The sequence below is a fragment of the Onychomys torridus genome, chromosome 8, assembly GCF_903995425.1.
Source record: "Onychomys torridus chromosome 8, mOncTor1.1, whole genome shotgun sequence".
Lineage (NCBI taxonomy): Eukaryota > Metazoa > Chordata > Mammalia > Rodentia > Cricetidae > Onychomys > Onychomys torridus.
In genome coordinates this window covers 40,626,586-40,644,753 of record NC_050450.1, presented here as the reverse complement: position 1 = coordinate 40,644,753, position 18,168 = coordinate 40,626,586, and the positions used below count along the sequence as shown (strand labels likewise).

At 49.2% G+C, this 18,168-nt stretch overlaps 1 pseudogene; it reads left to right on the top strand.

Annotated features, from left to right (window-relative positions):
- The window catches only part of LOC118588655, a 177,730-nt pseudogene extending 161,262 nt beyond the window's left edge, over positions 1-16,468 (top strand).
- The last annotated feature ends 1,700 nt before the right edge of the window (positions 16,469-18,168 follow it).

Here is an 18,168-nt window from a genome sequence, read left to right as displayed (position 1 = left end):
ATCATCCTAATTAATTAATTAATGTTGTAAGACCTTAGCCCACTGTGGGCGGCATCAATCCCTAGACAGAGGGCCCTGAACTGTCCAAGAGTGAAAAGGTGGAGCTGAGCGCAGCAAGTCAGTGAGCATAAGCACATTCACTTCTCTCTGCTCTCAACCGAGGATGGGATGTGACTAGCGGTTTGCAGTTCCTGCCTTGACTTCCCCACTATGACTCATGGTAACCTAGAATTATGATCTCAAATACACCCTTTCTCCTAGGGTGCCTTTTTTGTTGGGATATTTTACCACAGCAACAGAACTAGGACACAAGTCACTCCCGAACTGGCAACATCCCAGACTCCCTCCTCCTGTCTCACGGTCCAGGCTCCTCATCAGCTCTCCCTCCCTCTCTCCTTGCCAGACTCAACTAAAACACCCTCTTCTAAAGAGTCCCCTTGCGAAATCCTACAGAGCCCCAAGGAACAATTCCTTCACCTCTAAAGCCTTCTGGATGTTACAGAAAGTCCCTCTTCGGGAATCCTCATCACCCCTGCCAGGAGCACAGTCAGCGAGGGCCATGGGCATTGTCTTTGCTAACTAGCAAGCTCACAGCCACTGGGAAGATCATCTTGTCATTTTGTAACCCTCCAGCCAGTCCCACACTGCCCAGCAGTAAAAGGCAACATGGCCATTTGACAGGAGGTCAGAATAGAGAGCTTGTAGGGAGCCAGATTCCAGGAGAAGGGTCCAAGAACCAGCTGCTAGGACCAGACAGATGCTAGGGTAGTCCACCTCCCCTGATCATCAGCAGTGCCCTCTCCTAGGACCCTGTATCCATCTCCCTTCAGACCTAAATTTGAAGCAGGAAATCAAAGCAGCCCAGGATTCACTTCTCCAAGCTTCTCCTGTCCTGATCCCGCCATCACCACATTGGCTCCTGTCTGGGGAACAATCGAAGTGAGATCCTTGCCCATGGAGTGTGGTAGAGCCTTCCACCTCTGCTGTCACGAAACAAGCCTCAAGATTGCTAGGTCCTAATCCCCAAGCCCACCTCTCAGCACACTCTGAGTCACACCCTTGTCAATTTAGACTTCTATGGAACTGCCCTAGAAACAAGCTGGCGGGCTGGGGATGCGGCTCATTCAGCCAAGTGCTTATCTAGAACGCACGAGGCCCTGGGTTCAATTCCCAGTTCCACATAAACCAGGCATGAGGATAACACCTATAATCCAAGCACTTGTAAAATGGAGGCTGGAGGTCCAGAAGTTCTAAACCAACCTGGGAAGCGTGAGACTCTGTCAAAAAGAGAGAGGGAAGGTTGGGGAGGAGGGGAGAAGAGGAGCCAGATGAGAACAAAGACTAAAGCTAGTGTCCAGAGAGCATAGCAATACAGGAGCTTACCAGGTTTGTCAACGAGTCATCTGCCCCATGTGCCTGGGCCCCCAACTTCACGCTCTTTATGGAACTCGGAGCTTCTCAAGCACTTCTTGCCACAGTATCTTTTTTTTTCCAGGCCAAAGATCTTGTTGAAAGAACAACAGAGAAGAGAGAAAAATCTCTGTTAGTCTTAGCCTCATCCATGGTTGCTCCAGGCCGTCTATCTCCCATCAACCTGTACATACACTTCCACAGGAAAGCTGTCTCCTGGCTCCCAGCACACAGACTAACTGGCTGAATTCCACCAACATCCCAGGAATCCTTGTTTACACTACAACACCCTCAACCACTGGATGAGATTTTAGGGGACCCAGGGATGGCTAGCTCCCTACATGGCAGGCCCTCCTCTGTCACTTGAAGACCAAGCCTGTTTCCTTCGCTTCCATTCTAAGCCCTTTCAAGGATGAGTTTCCTTCAATTCTCTATGGCTTTCAAGGATAAATATGTTTTTTCAAATTAAGAAAGATTCCTCCCTGTTCTTTCTCTGCACCAAAGGGCAAGAATGGTTTACACTGGGGAGAAGTGTGGAGAGAAATGGTTCAATTAGATTTACGAGGTAAATCCACCAAACCCCCTCTTTTGTAATTGGAAGTAATGAACTTTAATAAAAAGGAAAAAAAAACATAGCGGAGCCCCTTCAGTGTTGGATCAGATGTCATGGAAACTCATTTGAGCACTGTCTTTCAAGTTTCACTCCTTTAGGGCATTGTGATATGTGGGAGACCCAGGAGAAGTAGAGGGGTTAATAGCCTTGACTCTCTCTCTTCCTCTCTCTAATCCTCATCAGGACAAGATGCCTACCATACCCTACCCCAGGTCTCTGCTGCCCAAAGCCAGTTCCAGCCTTCAAAGTCACTTCGTTGATTGATGAGGCTGGGAACACACACACACACACACACACACACACACACACACACACACACACACACACACACACACACACACACACACACGACTTAGGGAGGCCAGGCTACAGGGCCCCCAAAATCCTTCTATCTAAAACAGGCAGTCCCCAATGACCTCTCCAGCCTCAGAGTGCTCAGCGTGGCCCAGGACCTCAGGGATAAGTTTCATGAGTTCTCTCCTTGGACCCCTATCCTCTATCACTCAACACAAGTAAACATACCTTCTAGTATCTTCTACCCCAAACAGTAGCTCTTCCTGATTTCCCTGGTCTTCTTTTCAGTGTTTTTTTATTACAAAAGTAATGGATGCTCATTATAGAAAATTCAAAAAATATAGATAAGCAATAAGAAGAAAATGAAAATACCTCATAACATCACTGTTCCAAAATCGCATTAGCACCTTGGTTTATAGCCCTCCACACATTTCTCTATGCATATAAAGACAAATTTTTGTTTTTGTGGGTTTTTCTTCTTTGTGCAAAGAAATAGGATCAGAATGTGGACTTTTTATATCTTATACTGTTAAGGGGGTGTCAATCCCATGACTCTTCTCCCTGCTGAAAGTAATTTCTGGGTGTCCCTGAACTTGGGGTGTCTCCTTCAAGTGTTCCTTCATGGGCCAGTCTCCTAGCCTTGCAGAAGCATCCAAACCCAGCCCTGAACTCTCACAAGGCTCCACGCCAGTCCAGGTTCCAATCCCAAACAGGTCAAAGAGGGTAATTGGCTCTGGTCACCATATGTTCACACTGTGAGCATGTCGGAGCCAAGTTCAAGATCAGCATCCTCTCTGAAGTCTACATCCATCAGTCACAGGGACTGGCTGATGACAGTGCATCCCAATGACCACACAGCCTTGGATAAGTTGTGCAGTCACCACACAGTGTTTAAGACCCAGAGAAGTGTTCAACAAATATACAAAGCCAAGATGATAGCTCACCCCATAAGCCCAGCACTCAGGAAGCTGAAGCAGGAGGACTGCTTTGAGTTTGAGGCCAGCCTGGGATATAAAATGAGTTCCAAGCCAAGCTGAGCTACAGAGTGAAACCATGCCCCCCCTCAAAAAAACATCCAAACCAATTGTTAAAGCAAAAAACTCTGAATTTTTTCAAACATTATGGATATTCCTAGGTCTACACACAGTAATAAGTGATTTTTTTTTTTAGAAATATCAAAGATTTGTTAGAATTTAAAGGGGGAAAAAAATCAAGGAATCTAAATTAATCTATCTGAATTGAAGTCACTTGGAGAATATTCAAACACTCAGAATTTGGGGGACATACTCCAGAGTTTCCAATTCAGTAAGCCTGGGGGTAGGGATGGGAATGTGCCAGGTTAAGGAGACCCGGAAGGGGTTAATAGGGCTGGTACCCAGCCTTTGAATGCCACTGCTAGGTAGCTTCTAGCAAATGGTGTTTAGGAGCAAGGCACACTAGTATGATGAACCCAGAAAGGGGAGATTTGTGTCACCACAGTAGGAGACCTTGACCTGGAGACTCCTCTATCTGTCCCCCACAAAGGAAAGGTCTCTGGACAGTGGGCACTGCTCCCCTGACTTACATCCAGGGGACATTATACCCTTTTTCCCCCCTACAATGAAGCCATTAATTAACCTTGGGCCTTAGACACTGCTTTTTCTCACACTGTACCTGGGAACTGGTTAGTATCCAGGAAATGAAGGGCTGTCAGGAATGCAGCCAAGCTGGTGAGTGTCTGCAGCCCTGGGGAAGCTACACCGAGTTAACTAACTGCAGGAAGCAGACATCTGTCCATGCGGTCCTCTCTGTCCTCCAACTCCTCATCCTGCAGCCCCATGTCACCTGGGCAGCTCTCTCTCTTCAGCAACACGTCAAACATTCCTTCTTTCTTCTGCTCTCTATTGTGTTGTCTCACCATGCCAACTTAGAGAGCGACATTAAACCACGCACAGTGATGCTAAGTGGTCTGTACCAAGACAGAGGGGTATGCGAGGGTCACGGGTATATCTATGAGGCATTCAAATAAGACTCAAGGGTGGCTAATGTAGAATATAGACTCTATCAAAAAAGACAGAAAAATGGCTGGGGATGTGGACCTTGAGCCCCTGGAGTTGGATGCAGGTTCTTGCTGGGCTTAACTAGCTCAACCTCAAATACAAAGGAGTGTATTTGTCATGACTGTAATAGCATACCTGACAAAACCAAGAAAGGAAGGACGTATTTTAGCTCATGGTTCAAAGGAACACAGGCCACAATGGCAGGGAAGGCCTAAGTGTGGGAGTGTGACATTGCTGGTCACATTGTATCCACATTCAGGAAGCAGAGACAGACAGTGTTGCAGCTCATTCTCTCCTTTTGATTCAGTCCAGACCCCAACCCATAGAATGGCAGGTACATATAATAATGGTGGGTTCCCCCCCACCTCGGTTAAATCTCTCTGGAAAAGCCCTCAGACATGCCCAGAGATGTGTCTCCTTAGTGACTCTACATCCCATTGTGATGACAAGATTAACAATCACAAGAAAGTAGGCAGGTCCTGAGACCACCTGTAGTGCATCTGCCTTCAAGATTTGCACCCCTGGGAATCCTGTGCATATGATGCTTTGGAGTTTGAACTGTTTGGCATCATTTGTTACACAGCAGTAGCTAACTAACACAGTGTAGCTAGTAACAGTGCCTAACTATAGAGGCCTTGCAAAAACCACATAGGGTAGCACAGGTAGAGCTCCTATACAGAGCGTGACACACTAATTACAACTGTAATTGGAACAAAGTACACCTGCTTCCCACAAGTGGGAAACCCCAGCCTGATAGCTTCATTTGGAGTAATATAGAGCTGCAGGGAGGAAGATCTAGAACCCCCGTGACAGCCTCCTAATGTCACCTTAACAAATGACAGCAAATTTGTTTGCTTGAAATACAAATATACTCCCTTCGGTGCTTAGGAAGTCACCAGTCCCCAGTGGATGACGCTTGGCTAGAAGGACAGTATGAGCCCAGCTGCATCCTCCCTGCAGGGGTCATTTCCTCTTCCAGCTCCTAGAGGGTGCCCTCCTTCCTCAGCTCACACCCCTGCTGCCACACCCCTGTCTCTGACACTCCTGTCTCCCTTTAAAAGACCCCTGTGACTTCAGGAGGCCCATCTGGAGATCAGCACACTCTGCCTGTTTCAAGAGTTCTAGTTAATCACCTCTGCAAAATCCTTGGCCAAGCAAGTGTGGATAGGCATAGGTCAGGGACTACACCGAGGTATGGCTTGGCCTATCAGAGTGGGGTCCCCCACCTTGTTTTCTGAGTTTTCCTTTCTCCAGGCAAAGCATCTCCAATTCCAATGCCTTCATCCATAGTCCCCTTCCATGTTTCCCAGCCCCCCTGCCACCTGATTCCATAAAAACCAAGGTGAGAGAAAAATCTTGACACTGTTTTCCCACAGGACTGAATTTAATAAGTGAAGACTTGGGTTCTCACACATTTTCCAACACTTCAGGAAAACAAACAGCACAGCCTGCTTCCCTGCTAACATCGTTATCAGCATGAAAACCACTTCCTATTCCAGTCGGTGCAAAGTTGCTCACATGAAGAAAGGTGAATTATTCAGTGCGGTGTTTAACTGCCATTTAATATTTGATCCATTAGCATCCTTTGATCCATTTCCTAACAGTGGGGTGTCCCTGGCTGACACAGCAGGGTGAACTCAGCTTGCTGTTTGGGTGCGTGTACGTGTGCACACATATACGTAAATGGAGACAGGGGCTCATACACTGAGTGTATCTCTGTGCACACCTGAGACCCATGGGAGGCACACTCAGCACACAAGGGGCACACGTGAGGACAAGCAGAAGCTTGCGCTTAGTAGGTAGCCATCTCCTGGGAGCCGTCACCACACTCAGCTGAGAGCCGTGGAGTTCTCCATGGTCCCTGTCATCCTTCCACAGAGTTCAACAGCACGGAGCCTGGCACTGGGCACATCACCAGCTGGGGTCAAAGAAACGGATGGCTCAGATTTGAGGACCCAGGGGAACCTCCAGTTCCAGATCGCCTGTGGGTTTGGACTCTGCACAGTGCCTCGCCTCCCACCCGCAGCCACACAAGGACTGTGGAGGAGTTGCAGATCCTAGAGAGAATGTTCTTTGTCCTAAAAAGGGAGTTAATTAATCCCCCTCAGGCAGACTGTCTTCTGCTCCACCAGTTTGTCACTTGCCTGAACTGGATGCCCAGATCCTGAGTTTCTGAAATGGGAATTCTGCAAAAGGGGAACACTTTGTGTGACTGAGCAGGGGGAAGCATGGCCCCCTCTCAAATATACGTACATATATACATACATACATACATACATACATACATACATACATACATACATAGAGAGAGAGGTTAGACACAGAGATATTCACAGACATACTTAGAGACATGTATATGCAGATATACAGAGAGAGACAGACATACAGATATACACAGGGAGACCAGAGACGCACACATCTAGGTAGAGAAACACAGAGACAGATATGCAGATAAACACACATATAGACACATAGACACACAAAGGCACAAATATACAGAGAGAGAGACATGTCAATATATACACAGACAAATGCACACAGAGAGACATAGACACAGATATACATAGAAACACGCTCGCATTAAAGCAGGGAGACACGTGTAGGCACAAACACAGAGGCACAGAGATAGATACAAAAAATACATAGATACAAATGCACAGAGACACACAGATATATATACACACAGATGTACATAGGCACATACATGTACACACAGGCACATACATATGCTGTATACATAAACAGAGACTTGCATATATACATATAGAGATGCATACGGAAACAGCTATTTAAACATACAGAGCTACATAGATACATACAGACACACACAACCACATACTTAGACATATACAGAGATATACAGACATACACACATATATATAAACAGAGACACTCAGAGTTACAAGGATATACACAGACAAAAATGCAAACATATGCACACATACACTGACACAACATAGGTACATACATGCACAGAGATACACAGGTAGGCAGGCAGACACACCCCTCCAGAACCCACAGAGCCATGCCCAGGCATCTGGGGAGCTAAGAGGACTGGCCCTCACAAGCCCCCAGCCACCCACACAGCTTCAGCTCAAGGCTTCTGTGCCTTCTAACATTCCCACAGCCACAGGGACCTGCAGGAGCCACTTAACAAACTACATTGGCACAGACTGGTGTCAGAGCGAGGTTTAGTCTTTGCAACTGCCCATTGGGATGTGAATTTCTGGGTATCCGTTTATTTGTCCCCAACTGCGAGAGACAAGGAGGCTTTTGCTGGTTGGGTATTATTATTAAACACAATCATCAGCCACCTTCTGCATCTGTCATTTGTTGAGATAAATGAACTATTTTTTTTCCTAGGGAAAAAAAAATGGGCACCTAATTAAGCCACTTTGGTGCCACATTCTCCACAGTAGAGGTGAGAGACAATTCCTTGGTAGCCATTATTTTAATTTACAGAGAGCAACCCTGGCGCCATTTTCAAGGGTTATTGAATTTTCATAGGCTATCATCAGCTTCCACATTCTCCTGGGTAATAGAGATCGGAATTCAGACAGGTTTTATGGCCTCCTTCAAGAGCTTCTTTCCTCCAGATTCCTCAAGAAACCAGACAGAGAGAGAAGGGAAGGAAGCAAGAAGTCAGAAGGGAAGAGGAGACAGTGCCTGTTCTCCTCAGCTGAAGCGAAGCTGGGAGCCATCCCTGCACAGCAACCCACGGATCTACACTTGGCCTCTCTGCGGCTGTGGTGAACTGGGCCGGGGAGACCGGGGTGGGTGGTGGTGGTGGTGGTGGTGGTGTGGTGGTGGTGGTGTGGTGGTGGTGGTGGTGTGGTGGTGGTGGTGGTGTGGTGGTGGTGGTGGTGGTGGTGGTGGTGGTGGTGGTGGTGGATGGTGGAGGTGGTGGTGGTGGTGGTGGTGTGGTGGTGGTGGGGTGGTGGTGGGGTGGTGGTGGTGGTGGTGTGGTGGTGGTGGTGTGGTGGTGGTGTGGTGGTGGTGGTGGTGGTGGTGGTGGTGTGGTGGTGGTGGGGTGGTGGTGGTGGTGGGGTGGTGGTGGTGGTGGTGGTGGGGTGGTGGTGGTGTGTGGTGGTGGTGGTGGGGTGTGGTGGTGTGGTGGTGGTGTGGTGTGGTGGTGTGGTGGTGTGTGGTGTGGTGGTGTGGTGGTGGTGTGGGTGGTGTGGTGGTGGTGTGGGTGTGTGGGGTGTATGGTAGTGTGTTGGTGTGGGTGGTGTGGTGGTGTGGTGGTGGTGGTGTGGTGGTGTTGTGGTGGTGTGGGGTGGGTGGTGGTGTGGGGTGTGTGGTGTGGGGTGGTGGTGGTGTGGGGTGGTGGTTGTGTGGTGTGGTGTGGTGTGGGGTGGTGGTGGTGTGGGGTGGTGGTGGTGTGGGGTGGTGGTGTAGTGGTAGTGGGTGGTGGTGTGGTGGTGGTGGTGGTGGTGGTGTGGTGGTGGTGGTGTGGTGGTGGTGGTGGTGGTGGTGGTGTGGTGGTGGTGGTGGTGGTGGTGGTGTGGTGGTGGTGTGGGGTGGTGGTGGTGTGGGGGTGGTGGTGTAGTGGTAGTGGTGGTGGTGTGGTGGTGGTGTGGTGGTGGTGGTGGTGGTGGTGGTGGTGGTGTGGTGGTGTGGTGGTGGTGGTGGTGGTGGTGTGGTGGTGGTGGTGGTGGTGGTGGTGGTGTGGTGGTGGTGTGGTGGTGGTGTGGTGGTGGTGGTGGTGGTGTGGTGGTGGTGTGGTGGTGTGGTGGTGTGGTGGTGTGGTGGTGGTGTGGTGGTGGTGGTGTAGTGGTAGTGGTGGTAGTGTGGTGGTGGTGGTGTGGTGGTGGTGTGGTGGTGGTGGTGGTGGTGGTGGTGGTGGTGGTGTGGTGGTGGTGTGGTGGTGGTGGTGGTGGTGTGGTGGTGGTGTGGTGGTGGTGGTGGTGTGGTGGTGGAAGGGGGGTAGGGGAATAGGGGGGGGGGTGGGGGGTAGTGTTTGCACAGCCTGCCTTGCCTTTTGTGCCAATGGTCCAGCCGCTTTTCTCCACAGGCCCACCCCCGACTTGGGACCATAAACCCAGAGCCTCCACTTACTGTGTTCTGAGAAGACCCTCAATGAGAAAACAACCTGAGCAACAGCTCCTCCCACAGGAGACCCTCTCTACCCTGCCTCCCAGGCAAGGCCCAGGCTCCTGTGACCTTCTTGCTTCAGGGACAGCTGACCTGAGCCACACCACATTTCTTGGTGGTTGAGTGAGGAGCTGGTCACAGAGAATTTCTCTCTTTCCCTGGAGCGGAAAACCGAAGCCCCGAGCCATTAAGCTTCCTCAGGCTAGACCACGGAATGCTGGTGGCTTCTGAAACTGACCACTAACAAAGCGAAAGGAGTCAAGGAAGTCCAAGCCCCGTGACTCGTCGGATGCGTTCGAGAACTCACAGCAGCTCTGGTCGCCTGCACACCATCAAGCCGGTCAACATTCCAGCATGGGGAAAGGGTGCATGAGCCCCACCCTTAGCTGAGGAGCTTTTGGCCACTGATGGCTGCTGGGGAAGGGAGAGCTATTTTTCTTCAACTCCTCATAGCATGGCCCTGCTCCCATTACCTCACATACAGGCAGCAAAACTGGGTTCCATGGGTTACTAAAAAAAAAAAAAAACAAACAAACCAAAAACCAAAAACCAAAAACCTGAAAAGAAAACAAGAAGTTGAGAGGGGCAGGAGGGGGCAGGAGGGGGCAGGAGGGGGCAGGAGGGGGCAGGAGGGGGCAGGAGGGGGCAGGAGGGGGCAGGAGGGGGCAGGAGGGGGCAGGAGGGGGCAGGAGGAGCTGAGGGTGGATACGATTGAAATATGTTATATGCATATATGAATTTCTTACAGAATAAATTAAAAATATTATTTTAGGACCTGTCCTTAGTGCAAGAGCTGGTTGTTTGGAACCTTGGGCTTACACAGGGACACTTTGCTCAGCCTGGAAGGAGGGGACTGGACCTGCCTATACTGAATCCACAAGGTTGAAATGAATCCCCAGGGGAGTCTTGGCCCTGGAGGAGATGGGAATGGAGGGGAGGGGATGGGGGGAAGGTGGGAGTGGGGGGCGGGAGAGGGGAGGACAGGGGAACCCATGGCTGATGTGTAAAATTAAAACACAAATATAATAATAGTAATAATAATAATAATAATAATAATAATAATAATAATAATAATAAAAGACTTATTCGCACTCACAATCCACTTTAGCAAAGAGGCCATTTAAAGTACAGTTCAATCAATAATTTGAATAAGATGTTTCCTAAAGTCTGCAAGTAGGAGAATGCATTATAAATGGTGTCCTGAATGTCAGATTAAATTTACAGATTTTCACATAAAAAAAAAAAAGACGCCTACACCCACTGGCTCACACCAATGAAGGCAGCAAAGGCCTAGTCTATGAGTCTGCCTGCATGTGTGTGGGTGGGCACTTGTGTACACATGTATGGATATGTTTCTTCACTTAACACACATGTGCCAAGTACCCTGTGTGCATCAGGCAAGCAGCCCCAGCCCCAAAGGTAGGTCCCAGGAATCCAACATCAAAGGAGACGATGCTGGCTCCCACGAAGCAGATTGTCCAGTGGAGAAAAGAGAAGTAGCTGGTGGGGGAGGGGGGGACCAGTAGGAGTCACAGCGGGGGAACTGAGGGAAACAACAAAAAAGTTGCTCTGAGGTACAGCTGCTGATAAAGAGGCAGTAGAAGAGGCTGGAGAGATGCTCAGTGGCTAAGAGCCACACTGCTCTTGCAGAGAAGTGAGCTTCAACCAGAACCGTGAGTCTGGTTCCTGGCACCCATGTTGGTTAGCTCACAATTGCATGTAATTCCAGCTCCAGGGGCCTCTGATGCCCCCTTCTGGCCTCTACAGGTACCTACCTTCACTCACATGCACATACCTATACACACATGCTTAAAATTTAAAGGAAAAAGCTCTATAGAAACATACTATTTAAAAAACAAGAGGCGGGCAATGCCTAAGGAGGAAGCAGCAACCACAGTCAAGTTCCTAGAAGGCTGACAGAGGAGCCATAGAGAGGGGACCCCTGACAGGAACTGAAGCCCTCAGCAAAGAGACCCATCAGACAAACGCCACGCCCCTTTCCTCTCGCCCTCCAGGATCCTGCCTTTGTCCACACTGGATGAACTTGACAGGAAGTTTGTGGCAAGGGAGCCACCAAGGCATCCCACACAAGGAATCCTCTCCAGTGTAGAACATGTCTGGAGGGGTGCAGAGTAATATCTGCTGGGACATGAGGACAGTCTTGGCACATGGATTTGTGACAGAGGTTCCCTCTGGAATTGCTCTGACATGCACAGCAAGAGGTGTATTTTCTCCTCAGTTTGCCAATCCAACCAAACTGAAGTTCGGGCTGACCGTGCTTTATGCTCCCGTGTCATGCTCAACCTCCCACCATGTCCCCTCAGGGCCCTGGGGAGAGAAAGGAATGGAGGACTTGGAGAAACGCATATCAGCCTGAGCCTTTGATCGCAATGTCTAAATATGTTAGTGGCTCTTCTCATTGCTCTGAGAAAGCACCTGAAGGAAGAGTTTGTTTGGGCTCATAGTTTGAGAGCACAGTCCAGCACCGAGGGAAGAAACGGTGGCGGGCACTATGGTTACTAGTTACACTGAGTGGCATTCAGGAAACAGAGAAAGATGAATTCTGGCGCTCAGCTCCCATTCTCATTTATTGGCCTTGGGAATAATTCTTACTGACTACCTTGTCCCAAAGTTGACTGGGATAATGCAGGGATGTAGAAAATAAGGTATATGCCCTTGGTAACTTCAGGATCACCACAGAGGAAGAACTGGAGCAGTCACACAGGTCTCCAGAGACCTGATACTGCTTGCTTAGCACCAACTCTTTGAGGGTTCCCATACAACCTTATCTGTGACCGGAATATTGTCACAATGTATCCTCTTCAGCCTCATTCATTCTCATGTCTCAGCCCGCCCCCCTAAAGCTGCAGATACAAAGAAAAAGAAAAGAAAAGAGGAGGAAAGGAGGGAGGAGGGAGAGAGGAAGGGGAGGAGAGAGCCGCTCAAGATACCCAGACATCCAGCAGGAGAGACAGAGGCTCAAGAGACTCACACATGTGGTAAGTAATGAGGTGAGCCCTGTTGGGGAGAGAGCCGCAACTGAAGGATTCTCTAGGTCAGATTGACCTGTGTGCATGTCTGTTGGGGACTGTCTTGATTGTGAATTGATGTAGAAAGACCTAGCCCAATGTGGGTGGCACCATTCCCTAGGCAGGGAATCCTGGACTACACAGGACAAGAAAAATCTAGATACAAGAAGCAGGCAACATGGATGCACTCCTTTCCCACTTCTGTGGATGCAATGTAATTAATTGTTTAAGTTCCTGCCTTGACTTTTCCTCAATAATAGGCCATACCCCTGAATCATAAGCTAAAATAACCCTGTTTGTTTCCTGTTGAATTTGGTCAGGATGTGTATTACTTACTTCTTGTTTCTGTGATAAAATGCCATACCCCAAAGTGACTTACGGAAGAGTTTATTCGGACTTGCAGTTCCAGGCAGGGCATCCATAATGGCAGGGGAGGCCTGGCAGCGGGCAACCCCATCAGGAAGCTGAGAAATCACGTCTTCAACCACATGCAGAGAGTTAAGAGAATAAACTGGAAGTGGGGTGGGGTTATAAACTCTCAAAGCCCACCCCCAGTGACATGTCCTCCAGCAAGGCTCCTCCCAAACAGCATCACCAACCAGGAACTCGGCGCTCAACTGCACGAGCCTGCTGGGAGCCTTTTTCATTCATCCAGATCATCTTCTCGCGGTAACAGAAACGAAACTGAAATACAGGGCCGCTGCTCTGATGAGCCAGTGAGCCTTCTAGGAGAGAAGGGGTAGTGAGTCATGACTGGATTGCCCAGGGCACTCAAACACAGAAGGCTGGTGGTGTAAGGAGTCCAGGGAGGCCACAGGGATGGACCAGAGACGAGAGTAGGCAAGACCACAGCATAAGAGCCTGAAGCGACCTTATGGGGGTCGGTCTTCTGACATTCAGTTAAATACTACGGTGCCATTCTGCCTTGACTCCCCAGGCTGACAATGGGCCATCATTTTGCTCTTTGCAAATCCCTGGCCCACTCAGGCGTCCTTCTATGTGCCCATGCATGGTGAGGGGTACTTGTTTCCTCTGTTCTCTTCCAGAACAGGTCATCCAGGTCACAGTGTCAGGGTGAGCACACAGGTGGGATTATGTCACAGAACCCCTACCAGTCAGTACCACAGATCTCAGACACAACTGATCCTCTGCTTCCTCACTTGGCAGCAGGAAATGGCCTTTGAGAGGGAAGAAGAAGCCCTACCTGGGCTGTAGGAGGAAAAGCATCCATCTCACAGTGGAGGAGTGGGCACAACATAGATGCCCAGGCTCTTACTTGTAAGCAAAGGCCGGAGCCCACCATTGCTCTCCCACCTTCAGAGAGCACCCAGACCAGACCTGTGCTTCCCCACACATGGGTTCTGTCTGGGCCTAATCACCAGCCTAGAGCTCCAGGAGCCAGGCATCTTCTCTGATACTGACCCTGGACATTTGTAAGGGGTGAACAAGGAACCTCATTTATACACAGCACCTAAAGAGATGGGGGCAGCCTAGTGTTCCCTTCCTGGGTCTTGACACCTCCAGGTCAAGGTCACACAGACCCCAGAGAACTCAGGATCCAAAGCTGAAGACCTGACAACCACTGCAGGCAGCCCCGGTCCCTCTGAGAGACCACTGGACCTCCTCAGAGCATTCCTCCTTCCAGAACAGAGGGTGAAGCCAGGCTTTAGGCTAAGGCCTCTGGTCTTCTGTGCACGTCTAGAACTCCCAGCCTTTTGTGGGAGCGGGATGCCAGCCCAGGCTCAGGAGGCCGTTTGTATTCAGTCACCACCCCATCTGAGCATGCCCGTTTGGCATTCCAACAGGAAGAGGAAGGGCAGAGCCTGGTTCTGGTACCTCAGGCACTCTGAGATCTGGCCTGGAAAGTATAATAGATTCCCCCTTCTTGTACCCCATGAATCATACACACTGGGCCATCCCTTAATAGGGCTACATTTTCCCACCTCCCAGCCATTATCCTTACCACGACAGCAGCCTAAAATGCCTTCCCCCTGATACGTATCCACTGGTCCTACCTAATATATGAATTGGCTCAACTCCAGTTCACATCTGAGTTACCAATGCCCCTGCTCGGCCTGAGGACACAAAGGCTTGCAGGTGACATCCCTGATGTGGCATTTGGACTGCATGGCCCACCTGACTCTGACCTCTGGTTTTTCCACTGGATAGGAGCTCAAGGGAGCACCCTCCCTGTTGAGGGTGCAGGGACATCCACAGAGTCGTGCACAGCTACTTCGCAGTGTCAGGGTGAGCACACAGGTGGGATTATGTCACAGAACCCCTGCCAGTCAGTACAACAGATCTCAGACACAACTGATCCTCTGCTTCCTCACTTGGCAGCAGCCTTTGAGAGGGAGGAAGAAGCCCTTTTAAAGAGAAAAAACCCCATGGAACTACATCTTCGATCAAAGGACAAAAGCATAGGCATCAGGACCTCACCTGCCTTTCTATAGAACCCCAAACCTCACTCCTGCTTTCTGCCCTGACCTGCAGCCTTCCTCCCCTGACTGCATCCTCTCCTCCCTTGTCCCACCCGCTTCCTTCAGGAGCCATCCTTGTGCCGGTGGTCCAGGAAGATGTCCCTCTCCTCTGCCTTCTCACTAAGCCCTCCAGAACCACAATGCTGCCCCTCAAGTACACCTTAAACCTATGGCTCCCAAAGGTGGCCCATGTGGCAAAGCAGCGCCTGCTGAGGATCTCTGGTTACCGGTCCCATAGGTTAACAGCCCCTGACCAACCAGGGGTACTGATGCTTTCAGGGATGCCAAGTACTGCCCTGGCAGTGAAGGGACAGCAGGAATCAGAAGCCCACAGAACCCACGGAGCCCACGGAGCCCACAGAGTCAAGGGCCTAGCAAAGGTAAGTGCTGAGCATCAATGTAGCGCTCAGGCTAGGAGCTGGGGCATGGCCTCACTGCTTCTCCCTCTGCCCACTTTGGGGAGACTTGCAGTAATAATCTCATTCAACTCCCTTGGCTTGCAAGGGAAGTTCCTGAGACTCAAAAGGCTGCAGCTACACTCCTCAGAAAACCTGGACTCGCCTGCATGCATGCGCATGTGTGTGTGCGTGTGTGAAAATTCACATCCCTGAATTTTCAAAGATTTCTTTCAACTTTGCAAAATAATGAAGTCTCTCCCATAAAAATAGCCCATCGGCTTCAATCTGCCATTATATTCTTCCTGGGACCCTGGGTGGAGTGTGAGTGTAATCTATAAGATGATATAAACACTAATAATGTCTTCCAGAGACACATTGCTCAGTCTGACAGACACAAACTGCTATTAGGGGTACATTTGTTAGCATTGATGGGGCCTAGATCACCCAGATTTGGCAACAAGACGGAAACAGGCTGATTTCTTTTTCCCTTCTAAGCTGTTCAGCTTCTGAAAAAAATTAGCATAATGTGTTGAATGTTCCACACAAGTCTAAATTAGTCTTAAAAACTCCTTTGTGATTCCTCTCCCATTAAAGACTTTAAATATCGTTATCCTTCTTTAATAGAACAATTCATCAATGTAGTCCTCTAAAAGGTAAGCAATAGAGATGGATTAGATGGGCCGGGGGTGTGTGTGTGATATAAAGAACACTCCAGGAGAATTAAGATATGCTTTTAATCATAAGTGTGATATTATCATACCAGGCACTTAGTAGGTGCTTAATGAATGGACATTCTATTTGCTGACTGAAATTCCTTTGTGTTTACAAAGCAAGTCCTTTCTGTATTGTTTGAAGATTTTAAAAGTCAGGAATGCTTAATCATCGTTTTCAGTTTTATTTGAGGACTTGGAAGCTCCCAGGAAAACCTTTTTCTTTCCAGACTCAGGCTTCAGACTTTGACACAGCGCCACCTACTGCCGGCACGTGGCCACCTTCTCTCACACCATCCCCAAAGCCCTACCGAGACATTTGTTTGCCAACATTCTACCAGACCCTACTGTGTGGGACAGACCCTAGACATCTAAGTATATTCAACGGACAAGAAACATGACCAGAGACTGAAGAATAAATGCCCACCACAGATGCAGACTCTAAGCCCTCCCCGCTGCCACTCAGACTCCTACACACACACCCAACACAGTCCTCAGGCCTCCCTCGGTTCGACTTCCCTGTGTTGGAGTGACGACCTCTGGTTTCTGGTCATAAAGGCAGCTCCAAATTGGAGCACTAACAAAGCTCTGGCAGGTTCTCAGCTCAAGGTTGCTCTCCCTACTGCAAACAGGTTGTATCCTCCTGTCAACCAGAGACGCAATTAAGCTATTGATCTGACTGCAAAATGGGAATTGATAAATCAATACAGTTCGGTGCCATAGATAAACATTGCACATCATCAGGAGGCACAGTGTGAGGATGGTTCGACATGGGCTGGTATCGGGGGATCTCCCACCTCAATATGGCTGAGAAGGCCAAACACCATTAGGATGTATAGCGGCCTCTTTTGTCCTAAATTATTGCTATTCTCTCATTCATTCCACAAACACCTTTTGTGTACCTGGCTATATACCTGGCCTGGGGACACTGGGACAACTGAACCTCCCACACTGTTCCCAGGGGCTCAAAACCTAGAGAAAAACTGGAAGAATCTTACTTGTGACATGGGACATCCTGGTTCAAGAAAGCCCCTGGGGTTTGCATGTTGCACAGTTTTGCAATCTCAGTGACTTCAGTGGCCCCTGACATAGATCTTTGTCCCTGGCTCAGCTTTACAGCTGAGAACACAGAGGTTTAGAAAGACTTGGAGTGTGGGGGAGGGGATGGCTCCTGCCAAGTATGAGGACCTGAGTTCTGATTCAGGACATCCATGTAAAAAGCCAGGGACAAGACACCCTAGGTAGCCCTAGAGAGGTGGTGGAGATAAGAGGTGGCTCACACCTCTAATCCCAGTACTTGGGAGGCAGAGGCAGGCAGATCTCTGTGAGTTCCAGGCCAGCCTGTTCTACAGAGTGAGATCCAGGACAGTCAGGGCTACACAGAGAAACCCTGTCTTGAAAAAAAAAAAAATTTAAAAAGAGGTTCCTGGAGCTTGCTGGCCAGCAAACCAACCTGTGAGTGAACTCCTTACTTACTACTTAACTGGTGAGTGAACTTCTGAGTTGGTGAGAGATCCTACCTCAAAAACCAAAGTGAAGGGTCAGTGGGATGGCTCTGTGGGTGAGGGCAACCTGACTTTGATCCCTGGGATCCACATACAGTGAAAGGAGAAAACCCACTTCTGGAAATTTATCCTCTGACCTCTATATACATGCTGTGGCATGAATGTGCATGCACGGACACATGTACACACACACAAATAAGTGAATGAATGAATGAATTTTTGTTAGGGTAAATACGTTGAAGAGCAATAGAGGAAGACACATCAATCTAGCACTGGCCTACACAAACACATAAATACACACACACACACACACACACACACACACACACACACACACACACACAAAGCCTGAGTGAACAGACAGCAAATGTTAAGTGGGAATTTGAACCCAGACAACTAACTTTAAAACCATCTTGGAACAAGGTTTCCCCACAACCACAGACATCATCCCACCGAAGGGCAACCAAGTACCACCAACCACAGAAGAATGGGAAGTCATGAGGGCAGCGTAGCCTGACCTTAACAGCCCAGGTCTGAGGCAACCTCTAAGAGGCAGGTGGACTGGGTACTCAGACACTGCCAAGTACCTACCCAAC